Raw genomic sequence first — 15376 nt, forward strand, 5'->3', positions numbered from 1 at the left:
TCAAGGCCCAGGATAGTGTTCCGGGCGGTGGCATGGGGCACAGGATATGTTTCCAGCCATCCGGTGGTTGCTTCCACCATTGTAAGTACGTGGCGCTTGCCGTTGCGGGTTTGAGGGAGTGTGATGTAATCAATCTGCCAGGCCTCTCCATATTTATATTTCAGCCATCGTCCTCCATACCAAAGAGGCTTTGACCGCTTGGCTTGCTTGATTGCAGCACATGTTTCACAGTCATGAATAACCTGTGCTATAGTGTCCATGGTCAGGTCCACCCCTCGATCACGAGCCCATCTGTATGTTGCATCTCTACCTTGATGGCCTGAGGTGTCATGGACCCATCAGGCTATAAATAATTCACCTTTATGTTGCCAGTCCAGGTCCACCTGAACCACTTCAATCTTAGCAGCCTGATCCACCTGCTGGTTGTTTTGATGTTCTTCAGTAGCCCGATTCTTGGGCACATGAGCATCTACATGGCGTACCTTTACAACCAGGTTCTCTACCCGGGCAGCAATATCTTGCCACAATGCAGCAGCCCAGATGGGTTTACCCCTGCGCTGCCAGTTGTTCTGCTTCCATTGCTGTAACCACCCCCACAGGGCATTTGCTACCATCCATGAATCAGTATAGAGATAGAGAACTGGCCACTTTTCTCGTTCAGCAATATCTAAAGCCAGCTGAATAGCTTTCACTTCTGCAAACTGACTCGATTCACCTTCTCCCTCAGCAGCTTCTGCAACTCGTCGTGTAGGACTCCATACAGCAGCTTTCCATCTCCGATGCTTTCCCACAATACGACAGGACCCATCAGTGAACAGGGCATATTTCTTCTCATTTTCCGGTAGCTTGTTGTACAGTGGGGCTTCTTCAGCACGGACCACCTCCTCCTCTGATGATATCCCAAAGTATTTGCCTTCTGGCCAGTCCATAATCACCTCCAAGATTCCTGGGCGACTGGGGTTTCCTATTCGAGCCCGCTGAGTAATCAGTGCAACCCACTTGCTCCATGTGGCATCAGTTGCATGATGTGTAGAGGGGACCCTTCCTTTGAACATCCAGCCTAGTACCGGCAGTCGGGGTGCCAGGAGGAGCTGTGCTTCAGTACCGACCACTTCCGAAGCAGATCGAACTCCTTCATATGCTGCCAATATCTCCTTTTCAGTTGGAGTATAGCGGGCCTCAGATCCTCTGTATCCCCGACTCCAAAACCCCAGGGGTCGACCTCGAGTTTCCCCAGGTTCTTTCTGCCAGAGGCTCCAGGTGGGACCATTCTCCCCGGCTGCAGTGTAGAGCACATTCTTTACATCTGGTCCTGTTCGGACTGGCCCAAGGGCTACTGCATGAACTATTTCCTGCTTAATTTGTTCAAAGGCTTGTCGTTGCTCAGGGCCCCATTCAAAAGCATTCTTCTTACGGGTTACTTGGTAGAGCGGGTTTACAATCAGACTGTAATTTGGAATATGCATTCTCCAAAACCCCACGACACCTAGGAAAGTTTGTGTTTCTTTTTTGCTAGTTGGTGGAGACATAGCTGTTATTTTGTTGATCACATCCATTGGGATTTGACGGCGTCCATCTTGCCATTTTATTCCTAAAAACTGGATCTCTCGTGCAGGTCCTTTGACTTTATTCTGTTTTATGGGAAAACCAGCCTTCAGAAGGATTTGGACTGTTTTCTTCCCTTTCTCGAAAACTTCCTCTGCTGTGTCACCCCACACAATGATGCCATCGATGTACTGCAGGTGTTCAGGAGCTTCCCCCTGCTCCAGCGCAGACTGGATCAGTCCATGGCAAATGCTAGGGCTGTGTTTCCACCCCTGGGGCAGCCGATTCCAGGTGTATTGGACTCCCCTCCAAGTGAAAGCAAACTGTGGCCTGCACTCTGCTGCTAGAGGGATGGAGAAAAATGCATTAGCGATATCAATTGTGGCATACCACTTGGCTGCCTTTGATTCCAGTTCATACTGGAGTTCTAGCATGTCCGGCACTGCAGCACTCAGCGGTGGCGTGACTTCGTTCAGGCCACGATAGTCCACTGTTAGTCTCCACTCACCATTAGACTTTCGCACTGGCCATATGGGACTATTAAAAGGTGAATGAGTCTTGCTGATCACTCCTTGGCTCTCCAGTTGACGAATTAGCTTATGGATGGGACTCAGGGAGTCTCGGTTGGTGCGATATTGCCGCCGGTGCACAGTTGTGGTAGCGATCGGCACTTGCTGTTCTTCAACCCTCAGCAACCCCACAACAGAAGGGTCCTCTGAGAGACCGGGCAAGGTAGACAACTGTTTAATGTCCTCTGTCTCCAAGGCAGCTATGCCAAAAGCCAAGCGGAACCCTTTTGGGTCCTTGAAATATCCTCTTCTAAGATAGTCTATGCCAAGGATGCACGGAGCATCTGGGCCAGTCACAATACGGTGCTTTTGCCACTCATTACCGGTTAGACTCACTTCAGCCTCCAATACAGTTAACTGCTGGGATCCCCCCATCACACCATAAATACAGATGGGCTCTGGCCCTTTATAGCTTGATGGCATTAGAGTACATTGTGCACCGGTGTCTACTAAAGCCTTATACTTCTGTGCGTCTGACGTGCCAGGCCATCGAATCCACACAGTCCAATAAACTCGATTGTCCCTTTCCCCCCCCTGGCTGGAGGCAGGGCCCCTCTAGTCCTGGTCAGAATCTTCGTTTCTGTGTTTAAAGGACTGCCTGCTGGAAGTTGGAGCAGCAAACTTTTCAGAGAACCCCTTTTTCCCAATTGTTTTCTTTTGCAATTCACGTACCCATGCCTCTAGGGTCGCGGTAGATTTTCCATCCCATTTTCTCATGTCCTCTCCATGGCCACGTAGGTAAAACCACAAGGTGGCACGGTGTGTGTACCCACCATATTGTCTTCCTTGCATAGATGAACGTTTACCCCTAATAGCTGAGACACTGGTTTGTACAGGTGGGGAGGAAAATAATCTCTCTTCAAGTTGGTGGATCTTTTCAGAAAGTTTCTCCAAAGTATTCTCTTTTAGCTGGTGGACACGGGTTCGTTCAGGTGGAGGGGAAGATAAATTCTCTTTAAGTTGGTGGACCTCTTCAGAGAGTTTCTCCACAGCTGAGACACAGGCCTGTAGGGAAGAGGAGAGATTTCCTTCGTACTGCCGGAGTATTTTAGTCACTTCATTCACTGGGGGATTCTCCTCCTCTTTCCAGGTTAGTATTGCCAATGAGCTGGCATATGATGATGGTGCACTACGTACAAACTTCCGCCACGTGGGTGGTGTACACTGGACTGCATCTGGATCTGTGGATGTTTGTGCGTCGTCTAGGTCCTTATAAATTACTTCCCGTACGGCTAATTCCCTCAGGTACTGAATTCCCTTCTCCATGGTGGTCCATTTGCCTGGTAGACATACAAGTTCTTCCTTGAAGGGATACCTTTCCTGCACAGCTGACAGGAGACGCCTCCAGAGGCTGCTAGATCATGCTCCATCTCCAATTGCTTTGTCAATGCATGCGTCCCTAGCAAGGGATCCCAGCCGCCTGGCTTCCTTGCCCTCTAATTCCACATAATTGGCTCCAGTGTCCCAGCACCAGAGCAGCCAGGTGACAAGCTGCTCACCTATACAGCAACCAAAATCTTTTCGCACATCTCGTAGCTCACGCTGGTATAGAGTCCGGGTAGTTACTGTTGATTTTTCAACATCCCCATCCTCATCTTCAGTCTCCTGCACCTTTGATGGCCCAGCCTCGTCTTCTCTATGCCCAGACCTAGCAGAAGACTGTCTGCGTTCTAAACGACCTGAGCCTCTATACCATTTTTTCACCTTGTCTACAGGGGCAACTTGCACTGCTACAGCTCGTTTCTCTGACCCAGCCACAGGGTCTGCCACAGGGGTTGGAATACCCTCTGCGGGGTCAACTTGCACTGCTACAGCTCGTTTCTCTGACCCAGCCACAGGAGTGGGAGCAGCTGCAGGAGCCGGAGCTGCTGCAGGGGCTGGAGCCGGAGCGGCTGCAGGAGCTGGAGCTGGAGCGGCTGCAGGAGCTGGGGCGGCTGCGGGGTCTGTCACTAGGTTGATAGTAGCATCAATTGCAGCTCGATAGGCACAAGCCAGACCCCAGCACGCTACAGTGATTTGTGTCACTTTGGAACTGCCAGAGTCATGACACCTTTTTTTCAAGCATTCTGCCAGCTTTTTAGGATTTTGCAGTTGTTCAGGGGTGAATGTCCAAAACACTGGAGGTGACCACTGCTCTAGAAACCTGCCCATATCCTCCCACACTCCCTGCCACTCGCAACTATCCCGCCTCAAGACAGATCTCCGGATGAGATTCCTAAGTAGTTGTTTAACCCTCAACAAAACCTGAAGCGCATTCAGGAGACATAACAACAAGAGCAGGCTGGTCTGAGTATCCCAAGGATATTCAACATCTTGGAGAACTATCGTAACTAGCTCAGGGGATAAGAGGGTGGTGAAGGAGAAAGGGAGAGTGAACAGGTAGGGAAACATGTCTTCCCCTGTCCCCTTCACAGATTGGCTCCCTAACGAAAACAGGCAATAGGTGTAATTGCTAATAGTTTCCGAGATATGGTTTCCAAAGTATAGAGTCGACGTCAGTGCTGAGTACAAATACCAGGTTAGAGTCGTGACCAGATATTTCATCATTTCATAAGCCATTGTTACACCGCACAGTACCATAACAATCTTAAACCAGGGCCCGGAAAGGATAAACAGTGCAACAGGGAGCACATACAGAAAGTAACGCGCTATAAAACTCAATTTGGAAAACAGGCACAGCAGACTGGAGATTAAGGCAATCAACATCGTGACTAGCAACTATTAAGCAGGTCCAATACTTACACCAATTTTAGTTTAACACACTCTGGTCAAATCTGTCGATATCTCAACCCTTCAAGCCCCACGTTGGGCGCCAAAAGGGCTGTTGTGGTTTAACCCGGCTGGCAGCTAAACACCACACAGCCGTTCGCTCACCCTCCCCCCTCCCTCTCTGGGATGGGGGAGAGAAACGGGAAAGTGAAGCCGGTGAGTTGAGATAAAGACAGTTTATTAAGACAGGAAAATAATAATAACAATAATAATAATAATAGTGATAATGTTAATAGTATTAATAATAATAATGTGTAAGAAACAATTGATGCACAGTGCAATTGCTCACCACCTGCTGACCAATGCCCAGCCTATCCCCGAGCAGCCGGCCCCCCCCACCCCGGCCAGCCACCCCTATATATTGTTCAGCATGACGCCAGATGGTATGGAATACCCCTTTGGCCAGTTTGGGTCAGCTGTCCTGGGTCTGTCCCCTCCCAGCTCCCGCTGCACCCCCAGCCTGCTCGCTGGCAGGACAGAGCGAGAAGCCGAAAAGTCCTTGGCCTGGTGTAAACACTGCTCTGCAACAATTAAAACATCAGCATGTTATCAGCGCTCTTCTCATCCTAATCCAAAACATAGCACCCTACCAGCTACTATGAGGGAAAATTAACTCTGTCCTAACTGGAACCAGGACATGATGCTATACAGGGATTAATACAAGGAATAAGCAAACAAATTAAAACACACAATATCTCTATTATTATAATAATAAAACAAAATAGTTGTTTGAGCCAATTCCATTTAGGTAACCATGAAGTTAGTTTCTCCCAAATATTTCCAGTTTCCCAGGAACTGTCATCTTGAGACATGTCATGTAGGATCTTGTTTTTTTTTTTCCCAATATTTTTGAGATCAGTCTCAATTCGTCCCATTTGGTCTACATACATACAGCAACTAGTATGAATTACAGTGCACGCTCCTCCTTGGTAGGTTAGTAATAAATCTAATACCATTCGATTCTGGAGTACTATTTTGACAAACTTGTTACCTCTTCTTGCAGTGCCTGGACTGCATCCAGAGTGTTATTTTCTAGTTCTTCAATTATAGCTGAGATATTTACAATAGCTTTTTCTAATTCACTTACCCCTAACCAAGGTAAAAACCACCTTGAAAAACTGTGAAATGCCTTGTTTCTTTTTACTAGAGGATTTTCTGGAGTTCTCTTAACTCTGCGTGGGATGTCAAGGGGGGGGTTGGCTCTGTGAGTCTTCAATAATAGCTACATTTGGAATTATTGCCCCCAGGGTGCAAGCTCCCTTCTACCCTAGGGGCAACACCTTCCTGGCTTTGTTGCCACATAGCCAGTACCACCCCTTGCCATTCAGGACAGGCCATCTGGTGTGGCAATGAACGCACAGACTCCGATGCAAGTTGCAAGTGAAGGAGAAGAAGTTTTTTTTTTGTCTCTACCTCTGCTCTTTTATATCCGCCCTGAGATAGCACAATACTATGGAAACCTCCTAGTGACAGAATACAGCCTATGTGCACTTTGTTACTTTCTCACTGCCCAAGGTTAAGCAATCTCACGGTAGCACTTATATTACAAAAGCAGCCTTTCGGTGCTTTCTCTAATTCCTACTAATCATCACGTTCCCAGGGCCTACTGCCGACCAAAGCGATAAGACTTTGGTGGCTATCCAAGTTCATATACGCCTCTGGCCCCATACCTGGTTGTCCAGGACAGTGAAAAGGCTGAGGTACTGAATGCATTCTTTTGCGTCAGCAAGACTGGCATTCAGGAATTCATGGGCCCAATGGAATGTACCCATGGGTGCTGAAGGAGCTGGCCAATGTTATTGCTAGGCCACTCTCCATCATCTTTGAAAGGTCATGGAGAACAGGAGAGGTGCCTGAAGACTGGAAGAAAGACGATATCACTCCAGTTTTCAAAAAGGGAAAGAATGAGGACCCAGGAAACTACAGACCAGTCAGCCTCACCTCCATCTCTGGAAAGGTGATGGAACAACTCATCCTGGAGGTCATCTCCAAGCATGTGTAGGATAAGAAGGTGATCAGGAATAGTCAGCATGGATTCACCAAGGGGTTTAACCAATGATATCCTTGTTTAACCAATCTGCTATCCTTCTGTGATGAGATAACTAGCTGGGTAGATGAGGGGAGATCGGTGGATGTGGTCTACCTTGAATTCAGCAAGGCTTTTAACACTGACTCCCATAACATCCTCATAGACAAGGTCAGGAAGTGCGGCCTAGATGAGTGGAACATGAAGTGGACTGGCAATTAGAATCATAGAATCATTGAATCATTAAGGTTGGAAGAGACCTTCAAGTTCATCTGGTTCAACCATCACCCTACTACAAATGTCACCCACTAAACCATGTTCCTAAGCACCAGGTCCAACCTCTCCTTGAACACCCCCAGGCACGGTGACGCCACCACCTCCCTGGGCAACCCGTTCCAATGCCTGGCTACTCTTTCTGAGAAGAAATGTCTCCTCATTTCCAACTGGAACCTCCCCTGGTGCAACTTGAGGCCATTCCCTCTAGTCTTATCACCAGCTATCTGCAAGAAGAGGCTGACCCCCAGCTCCCCACAACTTCCTTTCAGGTACCTATAGAGAGCAATAAAGTCTCCCCTGAGCCTCCTCTTCTCCAGACTAAACAACCCCAGGTCCCTCAGCCGCTCCTCACAAGACTTGTGTTCCAGGCCCTTCACCAGCTTCGTAGCCCTTCTCTGGACACCTTCCAGGGCCTCGATGTCTTTCTTGTAGTGAGGGGCCCAAAACTGAACACAGTACTCAAGGTGCGGCCTCACCAGAGCAGAGTACAAGGGGACGATCACCTCCCTGTTCCTGCTGGCTACACTATTCCTGATACAAGCCAGGATGCCATTGGCCTTCTTGGCCACCTGGGCACACTGCCGGCTCATGTTCAGGTGAGCATCGACCAAGACCCCCAGAACAAGCGCACTGGCAGTGCACACTTGCAGCCCAGAAGGCCAACTGTATCCTGGGCTGCATCAGGAGAGGCGTGGCCAGCAGGTCGAGGGAGGTGATTGTCCCCCTCTACTCTGCCCTTGTGAGGCCCCACTTGGAGTACTGCATCCAGGTCTGGAACCCCCAGCACAAGAAGGATGTTGATCTGTTAGAACAAGTCCAGAGGAGGGCCACAAAGATGATCAAGGGGCTGGAGAATGTCTCCTACGAAGAAAGGCTGAGAGTTGGGGCTGTTCAACCTACAGAAGAGAAGGCTCCAGGGTGACCTCATTGCAACCTTTCAGTACTTGAAGGGGACATAAAAAAGATGGAGAGCAACTCTTTGATCTGAACTTTTCAGATATTGACAGGACAAGGGGGAATGTTTTTAAACTAAAAGAGGGGAGATTTAGGTTAGGAAGAAATTCTTCACTCAGAGGGTGGTGAAGCACTGCAACATGTTGCCCAGAGAGGCTGTGGATGCCCCATCCCTGGAGGTGTTCAAGACCAGGTTAGATGAAGCCCTGAGCAAGCCGATCTAGTGGGTGCCATCCCTGCCTATGGCAGGGGGGTTGGAACTAAGTGATCTTTGAGGTCACTTCCAACCCAAGCCATTCTATGATTCTATGATCCTTTTCCTTTGCACTGCTTTCCAGCCACACTGCCCTGAGCATGTAGGGCTGCATGGGGTTGCTATGACCAAAGTGCAGAACCTGTGTTGAATCTCATCCCATTGGCCTCTGCCCATTGATTCAACCTGTCCAGAGCCCACTGCAGGGCCTTCCTACCCTCCAGCAGACTGACACTTCCCCCCAACTTGGCGTCATCTACAAACTTACTGAGGGTGCACTCAATTCCTTCATCCAAGTCATCAATAAAGATATTAAAGAGGATGGGCCCCAACACCAACCCCTGGGGAACACCACTGGTGACCTGTCACCAGCTCAATTACACCCCATTCACCACCATTCTCTGGGCCTGGCCATCCAGACAGTTTTTAACCCGGGAAAGAGTGTACCTGTCCAGTCAATGGGCTGCCAGCTTCTCCAGGAGAATACTGGGGGAGACCATGTCAAAGGCTTTGCTGAAGTCTAGGTTGACAATGTCAATAGCGTTTCCCTCATCCACCAAGTGGGTTACCTGGTCATAGAAGGAGATGAGGTTGTTCAGGCAGGACTTGCCTTTCATGAACCCATGCTGGCTGGGCCTGATCCCCTGGTTGTCCTGCATATGCTGCGTGATTGCATTCAAGATGACCTTTTCCATCACCTTTCCTGACACCGAGGTCAGGCTAACAGGCCTGTAGTTCCCCGGATCCTCCTTATGACCCTTCTTATAGATGGGTGTCACATTAGCAAGTCTCCAGTCATCGGGGACCTCTCCGGATGAACATGACTGCTGATAGATGATGGAAAGTGGCTTGACAATCATGTCCACCATCTCCCTCAGCACCCTCGAGTGGATCCCATCTGGCCCCATGGACTTGTGACAGTCCAGGTGGAGCAGCCAGTCTCTAACTGTTTCCACCTGAATTGTGGGGGGTTTATTTTGCTCTCCATCCCAGATTTCCAGATCAGGAGGCTGAATACCCCGAGGATAAGTGGTCTGGCTAGTAAAGACAGATGTAAAGAAGGCATTAAGAACCTCAGCCTTTTCCTTATCCTCAGTAGTCACATTCCCCACCACGATCAGTAAAGTATGGAGATTCGCCTTGGCCCTCCTCTTACTGTTAATATATTTGTAAAAACCTTTTTTGTTATCTTTTACCACAGTGGCGAGGTTGAGCTTGTGCCAAGCTTTAGCCTTCCTGATCTTCTCTCTGCATATGCTGGCAACTTCCTTGTACTCTCCCCAAGTTGCCTGTCCCTTCTTCCACTCTCTTTTTCTCCCAGAGACTCAGCAAAAGTTCACTGTTGAGCCACACCAGTCTTCTTCCACGCCAGCTCATCTTACAGCACACAGGGACAGCCTGCTCCTGTGCCTTTAAGACTTCCTTCTTGAGAAGTGTCCAGCCTTCCTGGACCCCTCTGCCCTTCAGGACTGACTCCCATAGACCCTCCCTACCAGTGTCCTGAACAGTTCAAAGTCTGCCCTCCAGAAATCGAAGGTAGCAGTTTTACTGACATTCCCCCCCCCCCCCCGCCCCGACTTCACCAAGAATAGAGAACTCTACCATTTTGTGGTCACCACTCTGCCCAAGACAGCTCCCGACTACCACATCTCCCACCGGTCCTTCTCTGTTCGTGAGCAGTAGGTCTAGAGGGGCACCCCCCCCCCCCCCCCCAGTAGGCTCACTAACCAGCTGAGTCAGGAAGCTATTTTCCACACACTCCAGGAACCTCCTAGACTGCTTCCTCAGGGCTGTATTGTATTTCCAGCATATGTCCGGGAAGTTGGAGTCCCCCATGAGAACAAGCGCTGGCGATTGCGCAACTTCCACTAGCTGCTTGTAGAATACCTTATCTGTCTCTTCATCCTGGTTTGGGGGTCTATAACAGACCCCCTGTGGAGTAATTGTCAAAGGTAACTAGGAAAATTAAACTAATATTCACATTTTAAAGAAAACGTACAGCACTGAAGAAGCTTTCAGAAACAATGATCAAAAACAATGCCCCACCGCAAAAATTTCACTCTGGCTGCCAGGGGAACAAAAATTAATCAGAGCCGAAGTATTAGTTGGTGCTGCATATACTATTTTAGGATTTGACATACTGCATGGCCGTATGTGGAAACTCCCTGATGGAACTGTGTGGAGTTTCGCGACACATCAAAGGGATTCAGGCACAGTGAGACTGAGTCTGTTACAAACATCCATATCCTTACCACCCACTAAAATCACTAATGTTCGGCAATATCTGTTGTCAGCGGCAGCACTTATGGGGATTGACGGGGTGGTAACAGAATTGGAAGAAAGAGGCATTATTAAAAGGCCTCATTCACCTTACAATTCACTGGTGTGGCCGGTAAAGAAACCAACCAGGCAATGGCATTTTACAGTGGATTACAGACAGTTAAATGCTAACACCACACCTTTGACTGCTGCAGTTCCAAACATGGCAGAGATAGTGAAAGCCTTCTGTGCATCTAACAGTAGCAATGGTGCTAACTACTCCTAAATATCTCTACACATGGGAAGTCAAAGATTGCTATTTCACCCTCTTTCTAACCCTGCCGGTTGAATACAACCAAGCATATTTTATTTTCTTTTGTGTTCACAGGAATCCTGAGTGAACTGCATGTGGACAGCTGGAGAATCACAAATCAGCAGTTTGGACTGATAATGCTATGCTTTACCCTGACCTTGATGCAATTACAGACTTTAAAGGAAACTTAGCTACTGTGGTTGTGCACGGAGCTGAGGTGTTTCACCATGACATCTAACCATGTGTTGTCACAGTGTAGTGCAAGCACTAGAACATCTCAAAACAAAAAGGACCTAAATCTCTTTACTTTAGTTCTACACGGAAACAAAATATTTTCAAAAGATGAATGGAGTTGGAATGATTCTCTTCAAATGGCTGAACTTCAAGCCACGTCTGGCCAGACAATACAAATCAGTTGCCGAATAACTAATGGATCTGCTTACAATAGGCCGACTGAAATTAAGGCAGTTTATGCTGATTCTACCAGACCACAAAATTATAGTACTGATTGTAACAAAATAACTAAACCAAATTTTGATTGCTGGTACAATTTTACTTTCACCAAACCTATAATTGTGTACTGTCTTTGGGGTTACAGGGGCACAGAATTGCTATTTGAAATTATGATCAATACAGAAACATCTTCGTCAACTGCAAAGGATAAGAAGCCTCTGCCCTCGCAGATATTTGAAAATACACCAATTCGGCCTTACGTTAATCTGACTCCTTCCATCTTCAGCACAGGTCCTTACCTAATTAAAAATGTGGGACAAAAACAAGTTCTCTTTAACCCTAGCTGGTCTCTAAAAAGGGTAGATGCAACTGGGTTATTGGGAACAGGATTAGGTATATTAAATAACTGCTACTACAGACAACCTAAGGAAATTGGAATGACCGATAAAACCATCCTTATTTGCCTTAGGAGCAAGTCAATGGCTTCTATCAGACATTTTACCCCACTGAAAACAAACTGAAGAAAATGATCATCAATTAATTGTAAATGCCCTTGGAAAAACTCAGGGCAATACCTCCCTTGCCTTGAGCTGCATCCAAGCGCAGTTATGGATACAATCTGTAGCAGCAGCTATTATTAGAGAGGGAGAAGGAGGAACTTTACCCACTGAAATTCAAGAATTGATTTGGGATAATGCTTCAGAATTTGAAAATTAGTTTCAAACATGGTGACAATTAGTCAACTTCACCTATTATGCAGAAAATGATAAAATTGTTGCCTTTATACTTACCATAAGCAATACCACCGTATACAATGCATATCCAATCATTACATTAGGACTCAGTCATAATGGAACTATACTTTATCCTAAGGAGCATAAAGTATGGGCTCATCAAAAGGGAGGAAAGTGGCAAAAAAATGATGTGAATGCATGTATTGTGCGTGAACAAAAAGGCTTCATCTGTGAGACTAACACGCTGGAAGCCCAAGACATTTGTCTTGACACTGAACAAAATATTTGCCACTTTGGGATACATCCTAATGAAACTCTTGAAACTGTACTTGTAAATATTGGGAAACGCTGTGTTTGCATGAGAACCCATTGTGATTCTATAGTCATAGCTAATGCTATTGTAAATACAAGTGATCACTCTAATGTTTGTGTTTGTAATTTTACCAAAATTCTAGGATGTGATTTTAGTTACTCAGCTCCTGTCACCTCTTCTCAACTGATTGCTCCCCATTATACTCTGCTTCATCTGCCGCCTACTCCTATTGGAATGAACCTCACCTTGGTGAAGAAATTGCTGTTACATGAAGACTTGAAGCGGCTGATGAAAAAAGTTCGAGAAAATGGACAAAAGACTCTGATTACTGTCCATCATGATGCACAAGAAATACATCGAGTGATGGAAAGAGTAAAGAGAGATGAAAGACACCGTTGGTGGGACACTTTGGATCGTCACCAGCTGCCACAGGAATCTTCAACAAGATGTTTCACCCTGTTGTTTTGTTAATACTCACTGTATTATGCTTTATACTGACAATTAGTTTGCATGTTAAACTCTGGATTATGATGAAACGTTTAGCATCCCTACACAATGTACATACACTCGATAAACCTCGTCCCGAGAATGTATGTGATATCCCTGACATATTCCGAATGTCGTGAAGCGTGAGTGACTATAGTCACGGGGTGGATTATGTGGTGCAATTGCCTAAAGTAACTAGGAAAATAAAACTAACATTCACATTTTAGAGAAAATGTACAGCATTGAAGAGGCTTTCAGGGTAGGGCGTAGCTGCATTACCTAAGCGTTCCCTAGGCTTCCAACCTTAGATGCTATTGCACTAGGGGAACCTGGTGTGCTGACTCTAAGGAACAGTACGGAGCGTAGAGTGGAGTGGTGACACCACGGCTAGGCTCTGTGATAAGAGGGGGACTCGATTGTTCTTGTGCACACCGAGACCGATAAGCCGCACTTTTTGCTACCCTGAGCCAACAACCTGTCATGTTTTTGACAAAATGCTGTACTCTAGTGAACTTTTGCTCATTATAATATCATTATAATACCAAAACACACCTCCATCCCAAAAGCTACCCGCCTCCAAGGTGCGACCAACCCCTCACTGAGCATGCGCTCTGAATTTCTCGGAGCCTATTACTTTAAACGGAGACGGGAAAACTTTTCACCAATCATAACTAAGATATGCTTGACTAGAGTCACTCAAGCTCCACCTAAAAGATAGAAAATAATATAAATTGGCCTAAGAGAGAGGGGATGTCGGGGAAGATACTATCATTGCGGAAGATACTATCATTGGGGAAGACACCATTATTAGGGAAGATACCACAGTCAGGGGAGACACCATCATGAGGGAATACACCATCCCGAGGACCTCCTGATTCCTGGGATCAGTCGACGGGCTGAGCCTCTCTTCCCCCCCCCCCCCCCCCGCATTGGGACGCCTTTGGGTGAGATTTGAACACTTGGTTATACTGTGTGCCTCCGTGGAAACTTAGAAATCTCTATAGAGTCTTTGTGCCTTTTAACGCGTTAATTTCCAGGCTGCGCACCTGTGTATTTCATACATGCTAGCTTGCTTTTGCAGATAGCAAATTATCGCCGGAAATCCAAAGAACCTGTGTACCTGTTGCTGTAATAAATTGCACTTCATTGCATTGTTCATAGCCGTGATAGTTCTCATTGAACATGACTAGGGTGAGGGCGTGCTACGTTATTGGTGAATCTGTGACCATGATAGTTCAGTGCTCTGAATCCAACCGGACCCATTACGGTTAATCGACTACCCCCCTTAACGCAATACCCCCACCAGGATGTCCACCTTGTTAGCCATCCCCCTGATCCTTATCCATAGGGACTTGACCTTATAATTCCCAGCCCCGAGCTCAACAACATCAAAACACTCTCTAATATAGAGAGACATGCCAACGCCTCTCCTTTGTTGCCTTTCCCGTCTAAAGACCTTATAGATGTCCATTGCAGCACTCCATGTGAGAAACTAAGTTGTGTTTTTGCAGTAGAGAACTAATTTTCTGTATTCCAAGGTAGTTGTATAGTCATAACAAGGAGAAACGCTAAGTAGATAAGTGGACAGTAGAAGGCCTCATTGTTCCAAAATAAGGTGGAAGACTGAGAAAAACAGGATGAGCAGTGTGAGAACAGTAAAACAAAGATCACAGGTTCTCAAAACATAAGAAATGGAAAAAAAAAAAAAAGGAAAAAGGAGAAATTAAAGGGTTGAAAAAAAAATTGTGCATATATGGTATAGAGGAGCATCAAGTAGCTTGTGAACCTGTAGTACTCAGCCAATGAGGAAACAGGGGAGGTGATCAGGCGTCGGGTAATAGGGAATAAAAGGTTATGATTTGTTTACTATAATGCACTCCTAATTGGCAGGATGCCTGCCATTGCAGTCGTGAATAAAATAGCTTCACAGAAGAGCCTGTCTGAAGAAAATTGAGATGTTTCTCCCAATTTGGGGGCTCATCCGGGATCTTGTCGCCTACCGAAGATTTCTTGCCACCACAGACAGGAAGGTGCACCCCGCTAATTTCAGCGGTCCCGTCGGGGGTGATGGGTTGTCTCGGTATGGCCGGCAAAGGACCGAGAGTGTTAATCTGAAGACAGGCTCTGCGAAGCTTTGGGGAGAACGGAGGCCAGCACAGACATACACAGACACAGCCCAGATATAGTCCAGCCTGGATCGGGAACAGGCATGGGGATTACTGCTGATAACCCAGACCGGGAAGCCGTGCATGGACCGAGGTAAGGGAAACTTTACTGTATCTTGCCTCGGGTTGGGTTCGGGGAGACTCTTGTGTGGAACGTGAATGAGACGCACTTTCCATGCGAAGCGAGTGTGAAGTCCCGATCCGCGAGGTTCTGTATGTCCGCTGAGAGAGGGAGTTAGGAGAATACAATAAAAGAATTTA

The 15376-nt window shown here is 47.0% G+C and overlaps 1 protein-coding gene across 1 annotated transcript in view; it reads right to left on the reverse strand.

The window, feature by feature from the left end:
- Positions 1 to 15143, reverse strand: part of LOC308184797 (uncharacterized protein) — a 383809-nt gene extending 368666 nt beyond the window's left edge. Inside the window, exon 1 of the mRNA XM_080572369.1 lies at positions 13230 to 15143. The gene's annotated coding sequence lies outside the window, so the exon portion shown is untranslated. The remainder of the gene's footprint in view (positions 1 to 13229) is intronic.
- Positions 15144 to 15376: the final 233 nt, after the last annotated feature.

Source organism: Anser brachyrhynchus, assembly GCF_964034855.1.
Source record: "Anser brachyrhynchus genome assembly, chromosome: W".
NCBI classification, from domain to species: Eukaryota; Metazoa; Chordata; class Aves; order Anseriformes; family Anatidae; genus Anser; species Anser brachyrhynchus.